At 33.4% G+C, this 12,215-nt stretch overlaps 1 pseudogene; it reads right to left on the reverse strand.

The window, feature by feature from the left end:
- Positions 1–10,603: 10,603 nt before the first annotated feature.
- LOC148942128 (general transcription factor IIF subunit 2 pseudogene) lies at positions 10,604–11,365 on the reverse strand (annotated as a pseudogene).
- Between the last annotated feature and the right edge of the window lie 850 nt (positions 11,366–12,215).

The following is a 12,215-nucleotide window of genomic DNA, read 5'->3' on the forward strand; positions in this document are numbered from 1 at the left end:
AGTTTCTGTTTTAAATTTTTATAATAAAGAACGAATATTTTACCGATTGTCTACTAATAACCATATATGACGTAATAAGTGACATGACATAATATCTAAAACCTACTGTGTACTAATAACCATACATGACTTAATTAGCGACGTGACGTAAAAATTGAAATAATTAATTTTTATTTTATTTTCTATTTTAGTTCAGAATTGCTAAAAATATAAACTGCAAAAATATTTATGGTGTCTGAACAATAGTTTTAATCTTTTAATTTTTACAGTAAAGAACGATCTCTCTCCCATTGTAACTGATATGTCCGGGTTGCAGCGGTAGCTAGCAACCTAGTAAGAGACGATCACGTCCAATGTTAAGAAATATAAAAACCCATAGTTCTTAAAAAAAGAGTCGGATCAAAACAAAAAGTACACCATTAGAACCGCCTTGTCCGAAACCCCTGCATAGTAAAATTTCTGTCCCTTGGCTTGAACAGCAAGGGAAATATATTGGCTTGAAAATCAAGAAAAGTGGCAGCTACTACAACATTCTGCCTAAACGGGATATTTTTTTCTTTTTTTCTTTTTTTTTTCTTTTTTTGAATTCAGAGATAGCTTGGCACTGGAACATCGTAGAGGGTTGTTCAATAGCTCATTTTAAAGGAAATTAATTGGGTTAAAAATCTATAGTAACTAAAATAAATTATTTCTAAAAGAGAATAAATTTTTCCACCAAAAACTGCATTTTGATGTCTTTTCACACTGCAGTCTTTCAAACATAATCATATACCAGCGGTATCATAATAAAGATCGAACTCTTCCCTATACTAACTTGCATAGGCAACTTCACTATAGTTAAGATTACAGTATTTATATTATACATCATTATAAATTATAAAAGGTTCAAATGTTCGAAGATTATAGAGTTAAAAATTTTCCCACACCGGGAATCGAACCCTGGCCTGTTAAGTGAAAGTTAACTATCCTATTTACAATAAAGAACGACGTCTTGGCTATACTAAATTAGGTATGGCGTTGTAAGAGAATTAGCTCTGTCTGGAGTCATGGGATGGATTCATAAAATCAGGGTTGCAGCGGTAGTTATAGTAAAGAACGAACTTCAGTTCATAGTAACTAAAACAAGATTATAATTAGCTTTGGTATAAAATACTGTCAGCGGTAGGATTCGAACCCATGCCTCCGAATTGAAGAGTGGCTAACACCAGCCCCTTAAACCGCTCGACCACGCTGCCTCACATAACTATGACGTTATAATGCCATTATAAACGCCATAATACTCTAAGTTAAAACTCTAAACTAAAACTTAAACTCTTCGATGTGTTTTGCTATCAGGCCACCTTTGTATGAAGCTGTCACTGGATATGATGCTATAGAAAAATCAAAAACTCTAAGATCATTTAGTTTTTAGTTTAGAATCTCTAAAGCTTTTATGTAAATTGCAAAAATATTTATGGTGTCTAAGGAGCAATCCGGGTTGCAGTGGTAGCTAGCAACCTAGTAAGAGACGATCACGTCAAATGTTAAGAAATATAAAAACCCCTAACTCCTAAAAAAAGAGTCAAATCAAAACAAAACGTACACCATTAGAACCGCCTTGTCCGAAACCCTTGAAGATTAAAATTTCGTGCCCGGTGATTTAACCGCATTGTATATATTGGTTCTTTAATTTACAGTACATGTGCCTAAACAAACCAATTAGTCATAACAGGTTTTATTTTTTCTTTTTTTTTTTCTTTTTTTTTTTCTTTTTTTGTATCCAGTTTAATTGTTGACATTGACACAAGGGTTTGAGTTTTAAATTTATCAATTTAATTGACAATAAATTGTGTTAAAAAAAAAATAAAAAAAAATAAATTATTTATAAAAGAGAATAAATTTTTCCACCAAAAACTGCATTTTGATGTCTTTTCACACTGCAGTCTTTCAAACATAATCGTATACCAGCGGTAAGAATTGAACCCACGCCTCTGAAGAGACTGGTGGCTAACACCAGTGTCTTGGACCACTCGGCCAGGCTGCCTCTCATAAATAAATATATATGTGAATTTGGGTTGCAGCAGTAGCTAGCAACCTAGTAAGAGACGATCAGTCCAATGCTAAGAAATATAAATATATAATAAAGATCAAACTCTTCCCTATACTAACTTGCATACGCAACTTCACTATAGTTAATTATAGTAAAGAACGAACTTCAGTTCATAGTAACTAAAACAAGATTATAATTAGCTTTGGTATAAAATACTGTCAGCGGTAGGATTCGAACCCATGCCTCCGAATTGAAGAGTGGCTAACACCAGCCCCTTAAACCGCTCGACCACGCTGCCTCACATAACTATGACGTTATAATGCCATTATAAACGCCATAATACTCTAAATTAAAACTCTAAACTAAAACTTAAACTCTTCGATGTGTTTTGCTATCAGGCCACCTTTGTATGAAGCTGTCACTGGATATGATGCTATAGAAAAATCAAAAACTCTAAGATCATTTAGTTTTTAGTTTAGAATCTCTAAAGCTTTTATGTAAATTGCAAAAATATTTTACAGTAAAGAACGATCTCTCTCCCATAGTAACTGATATGTTACATTAAAAGACGATCATTGGAATAAAAAGTTATTGCATGCATTGGACTTAGTTAGCTACTTGATCGTTTGAGGTTCGTCTCTTACTATTTCAAAAAAGAAAAAGCCGTAGGCTTTTTCCTGTTTGTAATATTTTACTGTTTGTTATCAGGGTTACAGCGGTATTACATAAAGGATATAATAAAGAACGACCTTTTGCCTATGCTAAATTTTATACACCACTTAATTATAATATAGGTTAGTAATTTAACAGATAGCTTGGGACTGGAACATCGTAGAGAGTTGTTCAATGGTTCATTTTAAAGAAAATTATTACATTAAAAGATGATCATTGGAATAAAAAGTTATTGCCTGCATTGGACTTAGTTAGCTACTTGATCGTTTGAGGTTTATAATAAAGAACGACCTCTTGTCTATACTAAATTTAATAGGCCACTTAGCTATAGTATAGGTTAGTAAAGTTTACATAAAGGACTGATATATTATATGTAATAAAGATCGAACTCTTCCCTATACTAACTTGCATAGGCAACTTCACTATAGTGAAGATTACAGTATTTATATTATACGTCATTATAAATTATAAAAGGTTCGAATGTTCGAAGATTATCCGGGTTTCAGCGGTAGCTAGCAACCTAGTAAGAGACGATCACGTCCAATGTTAAGGAATATAAAGACCCATAGTTCCTAACAAAGGAGTCAGATCAAAACAAAAAGTACACGATTAGAACCGCCTTGTCCGAAACCCTTGTATAGGAAACTTTCTGTCCCTTGGCTTGAACAGCAAGGGAAATATATTGGCTTGAAAATCAAGAAAATTGACTTTAACCACGTTATTCTCCCCAAACGGGATATTGTTTCTTTTTTCTTTTCCACAGATAGCTTGGCACTGGAACATCGTAGAGGGTTGTTCAATAGCTCATTTTAAAGGAAATTAATTGGGTTAAAAATGTATAGTAACTAAAATAAATTATTTCTAAAAGAGAATAAATTTTTCCACCAAAAACTGCATTTTTGATGTCTTTTCACACTGCAGTCTTTCAAACATAATCGTATACCAGCAGTAAGATTTAAACCCAAGCCTCCGAAGAGACTGGTGGCTAACACCAGTGTCTTGGACCACTCGGCCAGGCTGCCTCTTATAATTTAGGTTGCAGCAGTAGCTAGCAACCTAGTAAGAGACGATCAGTCCCATGCTAAGAAATATAAAAACCCAAAACTCCTAAAAATAGAGTAAGATCAAAACAAAAGTACATCATTAGAACTACCTTGTCTGAAACCCTACTAGATAAATAATGAATGTCGTCATAGCTTTATATTAGAGCTATGACGTGAATAGAAAAACCCGAAATTATATTGTTGTTTCTGATGACGTCATGAAATAATATCATTGCGCCATGACGTCAATAAAATCATTACGCCGTGACGTCATAATTACTACTTAAGAACGACAAAGATGTAAATTCTCTCATTCTTGATTAGAATAATGGTTAGATCGAAGCAAGCTATACGCAAGTTGAAAAAACAGTACTACACAAACAACAGAGATAGTATCTTGAAAAGAGGAAAGCAAAGGTATTCAACCGACCAGGCGTATCGAGAAGTAATAACTGAGAGAGCAAAACAAAACAGCAAGATGTGTTATCACAATGATGAAGATTATAGACATGCAAAAATTGAGACAGCCAAACAAAAGTTCAAGGAGAGTTATCACATTGATGAAGATTACCGCATCAAATATAAGAAAAACCAAGAGCAAATGTATTCAACCGTCCAGGTTTATCGAGAAGTAAAAATTGAGACAGCCAAACAAAAGATCAAGGAGCGTTACTGGGGTCACAAAATCTATAATGAAAAAATTAAATTCTCTGCGAGGTTGTACCGAAGAACGCATAAGGACAAAGGGAAAAATTACATCCAGAAATACAAGAAGATGGCAAAAATGCAGGCTGATCTTTGTAAATTGAGAAACATTTTACGCATGTTTTATCGGGATCACGAAACGTATTCAAAATTACAGATTAAAATTCTCTTTGAAAGAGCGGATGCTGTTGAAAAGTCGGCTAGAAATTCTTTTGCAAAGCTTCATAGTAATATCCAAAAGAAATGTTGTCAGTTTAACGAAAAGCTTCCAAGGTATGGATTGGCAACTGCGGAACAGTTTATAGATGCAATGGAAAATGTTCGACAACACAGTGAATATACGGAGGCGTACTTTTAGAAAATTCGTATATTAATTTTGGAAGGAGCAATTGCAGTTTATGTAGTTATAATAAAGAACGACCTCTTGCCTATACTAAATTTTATACGCCACTTAATTATAGTATAGGTTAGTAATTCCACAGATAGCTTGGCACTGGAACATCGTAGAGAGTTGTTTAATGGCTCATTTTAAAGCAAATTAATAGGGTTGAAAACTTTTTGTAGTTATAAAACAAATTATTTCTAAATAGAATACTTTTTCTTACGAAATTACATTAAAAGAAGATCATTACAATAAAAAACCATTGCATACATTGGACTTAGTTAGCTACTTGATTGTTTGAGGTTCGTCTCTTACTATTTCACAGAAGAAAAAGCCGTAGGCTTTTTCCTGTTTGTAATTCGGGTTGCAGTGGTAGCTAGCAACCTAGTCCAGGTTGCAGCGGTAGCTATCAACCTAGTAAGAGACGATCACGTCCAATGTTAAGACATATAAAAACCCATAACTCCTAAAAAAAGTTATATCAAAAGCAAAAAGTACACCATTAGAACTGCCATGTCTGAAACTCCTGTATAGGAAACTTTCTGTCATTTGACTTGAACAGCAAGGGAAATATATTGGCTTGAAAATCAAGAAAAGTGGCGGCTACTAAAGCACTCTGCATAAGCGGCATCTTTTTTTCTTTCTTTCTTTTCCACAGATAGCTTGGGTTGAAGTTTTATAATAAAGAACGACCTCTTGCCTATACTAAATTTTATACGCCACTTAATTATAGTATAGGTTAGTAATTCCACAGATAGCTTGGCACTGGTACATTGTAGAGAGTTGTTCAATAGCTCATTTTGAAGAAAATTAATGGGGTTAAAAACTTTTTGTAATTAAAACAATTATTTTTATTACATTAGTAAATTTTATGTGTTCCTTAAGAAATCATCATAAGTAAAAATTTCCCATACAGAAATTGTACTCAAGCCTACTGGGTGAGAGCTATCCCAACCTCAAGACCATTTAGGATATATTAAAATATCCGGTTAATGAAGTTTATGTTAAATCCGGGTTGCAGCGGTAGCTAGCAATCCGGGATGCAGCGGTAGCTAGCAACCTAGTAAGAGACGATCACGTTCAATGTTAAGAAATATAAAAACCCATAGTTCCTAACAAAGGAGTCAGATCAAAACAAAAAGTACACCATTCGAACCGCCTTGTCCGAAACCCCTGTATAGGAAACTTTCTGTCCCTTGGCTTGAACAGCAAGGGAAATATATTGGCTTGAAAATCAAGAAAACTGACTTTAACCACGTTATTCTCCCCAAACGGGATATTTTTTTCTCTTTTCTTTTTTCTTTTCCACAGATAGCTTGGCACTGGAACATCGTAGAGGGTTGTTCAATAGCTCGTTTTAAAGGAAATTAATTGGGTTAAAAATCTATAGTAACTAAAATAAATTATTTCTAAAAGAGAATAAATTTTTCCACCAAAAACTGCATTTTTGATGTCTTTTCACACTGCAGTCTTTCAAACATAATCGTATACCAGCGGTAAGATTTAAACCCACGCCTCCGAAGAGACTGGTGGCTAACACCAGTGTCTTGGACCACTCGGCCAGGCTGCCTCTTATAATTTGGGTTGCAGCAGTAGCTAGCAACCTAGTAAGAGACGATCAGTCCCATGCTAAGAAATATAAAAACCCAAAACTCCTAAAAATAGAGTAAGATCAAAACAAAAGTACATCATTAGAACTACCTTGTCTGAAACCCTACTAGATAAATAATGAATGTCGTCATAGCTTTATATTAGTATAATAAAGAACGACCTCTTGCCTATACTATATTTTATAGGCCACTTAACTATAGTATAGGTTATCCGGGTTGCAGCGGTAGCTAGCAACCTAGTAAGATACGATCACGTCCACTGTTAAGAAATATAAAAACCAATAACTCCTAAAAAAAGTGAGTAACAAAAAGTACACCAATAGAACCGCCTTGTCCGAAACCCCTGTATAGGAAACTTTCTGTTCCTTGGCTGGAACAGCAAGGGAAATATATTGGCTTGAAAATAAAAAAAGTGGCAGCTACTACAACATTCTACCTAAACGGCAAATTTTTTTTTCTTATATAAAAAAACCCATAACTCCTAAAAAAAGAGTCATATAAAAAAAAAGTACACCATTAGTACCGCCTTGTCCAAAACCCCTGTATAGGAAACTTTCTGTCCCTTGGCTTGAACAGTAAGGGAAATATATTCGCTTGAAAATCAAGAAAAGTGGCAGCTATGTAAAACTTAATGTAAAAACTGTTAGTTTTTCAATTAAAATTTATGAAAGTGAAAATTCGTCAAATATAACATTATTAACATAAGTTCGATTCTACTGACTGATAATGACATCAGTACATTTTTATACTTCAGTTACTAGGAGCTACAGTTCCCTCTTTAATGTAAATTTTATAATGTTAAAAATAAAACTTGTTACTACAGTGTTATATACTGTAATAAATTTTCATAAATTTTAACTGAAGAACTAAAATTTTTATGCATTCGACATTTTAAGCATAAATAGCATAAATAGTTTCGGGAAAAGTTGCATAGCAGATGCCTTTCTAAAAAATATAGCTAAGCTGTTAGTATTTTAGCAGTAGCTAGAAAATTAAACAGGTTTTCGCACTGTTATTGACATAATACACTAAATATGGATCTTAATAATTTAAATATGGATCAGTACGATGAATCTATTTCCTCAGAAGGATATGGAAGCAATGGAAGTGTACCAACCTACCTCAACTAATGACACAGGTACAAGCATCACAACAGATGGTCAAGATACTCAACAGATCCATTCGAGGAAACTCCATGAATGCCAAGTTTGTGAAAAGTATCATTCAAGATCGACCATTGCCACAGAGTGGGTTGAACTCAGATCCTCCAGAAATAAAGGAAAGTCCTTGCTCCACTGTGTTAGTGACAACTTGGAGTATAAATATGCCATTAAATTTATGATGTCTAAGACGTTTATAATAAGAAGCTTTTTAAAGCACTTGAAAACTCTAGCGTGAAGAGCAGGGGATTGAAAAGAGGGCAGCCCACCAATTTACGGAAAATTTCTGTTCGTTTTATGTTTCAATGGTGATCCTTACTTTCAGTTAAACAACTTGTTTTTTATTTAATTAAATACTAAAAAAAAGCTTATTTTTAAATAGCAAAACTCACTTACCTGAGATTCAACTTTTTTCTCGAGTGGTGCCTAGAAAAATAACTTAGAAAATAAAATTAGATTAATCAAATACTAATGATAATTATTTACAAATTATCAACGATTAATCCAATATTAACAACAATTACTTACCGTAGATTCATCTGTCCCATCCCATGTGACTTCGACTCTTATTTTTAAATAGCAAGATTTAATTTTCTGATATTCAACTTTTTCTTCCAATAGTGCCTCGAAAAAGAGTTTAGATCAAGAAAAATAGATGAAATGATAAAATCACTTTTTTTAAATAGCTAAATTCACTGACCTGAGATTCAACTTTTTCCTCCAACTGTGTCTCGAAAAGAACCTGTATAAAGAAAAATTAAATAAATCAAAACCTAATTCACTTATTTCTGAATAGTGAAACTCACTTACCTGAGATATAGCTTTTCCCTTCAACGGTGCCTTGACAAAGAGCCTAAAAAATAAAGCTAATCAAATACTAAAGGCACTTATTTTTAATTAGAAAAAATCACATACCCAAGATTCAACTTTTTCCTTCAATGATACTTCGGAAAAAAACCTGGAAAAACAAAACTTACTTACCTTATATTCAACCTGACCCTCGGCAATGCCGTGGGAAAGAACCTAGAAAAGAAAATAGAATTAATTAAACAGAGTGTGGTAACAAACTGTAAGTAAGGAGTGACGTCGCTTAATTACGTTATAATACATTTTTACTTTTAACGTCATGTATTGTTTTAAGCTTTGATTATGACGTCATTATTCATGACTTATACAAAGAAGCAGTTTTTTGTCCAAAATTGATTTTATTTTGCACATAGTATTTTTCTAGTTACAAAAGCACGTAGATTTGGCAAATTTCTTTAAACTTTGTCCAATAGAAACAACAACAAGTAAACAACAGGGAATTTACATTGAAAACCTTAAATTTGAAATTTAAGTGAAATTTGACAGTGAAATTTGTGTAATCCTTGTAAATATTTTGGCCTTGTATCTAAGAACCGTCCGCAGTAACCTACGTATATAACAAAAATTAAACTTACCATAAAATAGGATCTTTAAATTAACAAATTAAAATAGTCCCCAAACTATTAATTCAACAAAGCTCAACCAGGACTGAAATTGAAACCATTTTTATTGTCTGATCTAAAACGAATCCATAAAAATCTATCTATAATTTTCCTTTGCCCCACTCGCTGTGGTAGAAAAAAAAGAGAACACCTCCCTACGTCCATGCAAAAAAGTGGCTTTCCTTGTTGCTCAAGCCAGGGACCTGTCCGTTTCATGAGTAGGGGGTTTGGCCCGGGTGAATTTTTTATGTTGATTCGATTGTGTTTCGAAATAATTGTTAAAGGGTGCTCTTTGCCGTGATTTAACCTTTACTAGCTTGTAGCTACTTCTGCAACCACGATTATACATAGAGCCCATATTGTTCTCCACTTAGGTTTTTGAGAAATGGTATTTAGTCTACACTGAGTGTAACTCAAGCCAAGGTTCTCCACTTAGCTAGAAAAATTTAAAGAACTCATCAAAGGGGATTAGACTGAGAAATTACTCAACTATAAGAAAATTGAAATACATAAAAATGAATTAAAATAGATAAAACATGAAGTAAAATTTGGTTGTTCAAGATTCTTTACTGATGGGATAAACAATTTAAAATATGAAAATTAATAAGCAGGAAATTAAAAACGATTCGAATGAATAAAGAAAATCTAGGTGTTCTCAGAAATAATGAGAAGGATGCTTGGCAAAAAGAGTAAGCTCGGCCAATGTATTGTCCTTTATTTAAAAAAATTATTATCCTTTATTATTTTATTCATTTTTGCGTAATCGAATGTACGTTACCACAGAATGGAGGATCTCTAATCCTCTAGATCTGAAGTAAAGTCTTCTCACCACTGTGCTGTGGCAACTGCTTACATAAAAACACTATTTGTATTATGATGTCTAAGATGTGGTATTGACGTGTGAACGTGGGATTGACGTAGGATCTCTCTCTGTCTTTGATCACTTTTATTTTGCCCTTTTATGATATTTATTTATGCTATATTTCATTTCTGACCTTTAATTTTAAATCCTTTGATTTTTAATTGTAATAATCCTTTCTTTAATTGTAAATATTTCTTTTTGACAGTTTATTTGGCTTGATTTTAGGTGTTTTTATTTTTATTTTACGGTGTTTGACTTTGAGCACGAATTAGGCAATGTTTTTCTTCTTGCCGGTGATTTTGTTTTATCCCCCACCCTTTCTGTTTCTATTTTTTCCACTATTCACACAAAGTTCATTTTAGTTATTGGACTTGGATTTTTTTTTGCGTTAGATTTTTATTGATCATTTTTATGCTTGATTGGTGTTTCTTTTATTGCTATATTATTTGTTTTGCTTTTCTGTTCTATTCGATATATGAAACGAATTCGGCACTATTAGAGCTTGTGATAGCCTTTTGACCATTTACATTGTTGGACAATGTACTTGGGAATACACAGAATGCTATGATTTTAAAACCTCAAAATCTCCAAAAGCGGACTTGGTCAGTTTTGACATTTGAAAAACTTGCATATTTCTGGGAATAATCACATAGAAGTCTTTCCACGCACTTCTATTCGTCAGAGGCCGTATAATTACAATATTCTTTTTTGAGCTGCCACGTATATTTATGCGGACCCTTTGTATTATAGACACAATACTCATTCAAGATATCTTTCAAATATATTACTGGTTGATTTGTTAGTTTCACCAAGTCTCTTAGAATATAGTACTTAGACTTTCCAAAGGCCTTAAACAGTTTGTCTGTAACCACATTCTTATCGTCACGATGTTTCTTTCCTTCAGCTTTCTTTCTCTGTTCATATTCAATAAGCTCTCTATGAGCAAACACTGACTTTGGATTAACAATCGTCCTCTCCAATAGCTGAGTCATACGCGCTGGTTTAGCAGCTTCAAGTATAGCATTTTTCTTAAGTGTCATATACTCCACAGACATAGCAGCTTCACATTCTAAACGTTGCATCACTTTCCCAGCCATACATATTTTAACACCGTCAGGTAAGAAATCCTCTTTTTTATCCCGCCGATATTCGTAAAAATCACCAAGAGACTGATCCTGAATAGGAGTACTAAGCATCTTATAGTCTTTTGGTATCAAATCACTTTCTAATCTCAAGGCTTCTTCTGTGAGAGATAGAGAAACCAATGTCTTCTGACCAGGACTTTTAGCAATCTTCAAAGTCGCAACAGGCATATCCGATTTCGACTTCTCCCATCTGCTCGATATGTACTTCGGGACTTTAACAAGCCATACACTATTTTTAGATTTGGACGTATCGACTTCAAGGTCTCTGGAAACCATGTCTTTTGTCATTTTTTTCTTATTTAAAATCCTCAAGTTTCAGCCCTTACAAAGGTTGTAACTTAATTGCTGAATTTGAATCTTTGTATTTTTAATAATATTCATAGTTTTGCATCGAAAAGAACTGTAAATAATAGACTGCATTACTCAAATATTTTTGCACTTCATTAATTTATTTAGAAAATCTAAAAAATTAGAAAAGTTCTACATATTAAACCTACATACATTCTATATATTCGTGCTTGGTGGCTAGTTCCGTATTGAACTTTGTAAAAACGGAGCTTATATTTATAAGTCAACTATGGAAAAGAAAGGCCCATGCTTCGAATCTTTTTGAAAATGTTTATACAAAGTCTTTTCGTCTTCGCGGTTCAATGTTTTTTCCTTAGGACAAAATGCACATGTGTAACCACATACAACTTTATGGTTGCTAAGGGACAAGACTTAGTGCTGGTTATTGTAACATATTGTACAGATCACATCTCCAGTTTTATTCTTAGAAACATTTTATAGGATATGTAAATTAACTATTACCGACGATACCACCAACTTGATGGCGAACGTCGTGTTCTCCGTCGTGATCCTTTATTTTATGGGAAGGAGTGGAACAAACAGGATATATGGCTTGGAGCTGCAGTAACTTCTTAATAGTAGTACCAGCCATTACACGCTAATTAAATTTTTATACGCCTTTGCTTTTGTACTTGTATGTGTAATTCTCCATAGATTTTATTGAAATCTATCAAAAAATTGACGAATCTATTTAAGTCAGTTGACAAATTGACAAAACTCGTCCTAGCCGAGTAGTTAGTACGATGGATTTGAAGTTCTTTGTTCATGAGGATGTGGGTTAGAGTCTTGC

The sequence above is a fragment of the Artemia sp. Qi Xiang Cuo genome, chromosome 17 (genome assembly GCF_049724085.1).
Source record: "Artemia sp. Qi Xiang Cuo chromosome 17, ASM4972408v1, whole genome shotgun sequence".
NCBI classification, from domain to species: domain Eukaryota; kingdom Metazoa; phylum Arthropoda; class Branchiopoda; order Anostraca; family Artemiidae; genus Artemia; species Artemia sp. Qi Xiang Cuo.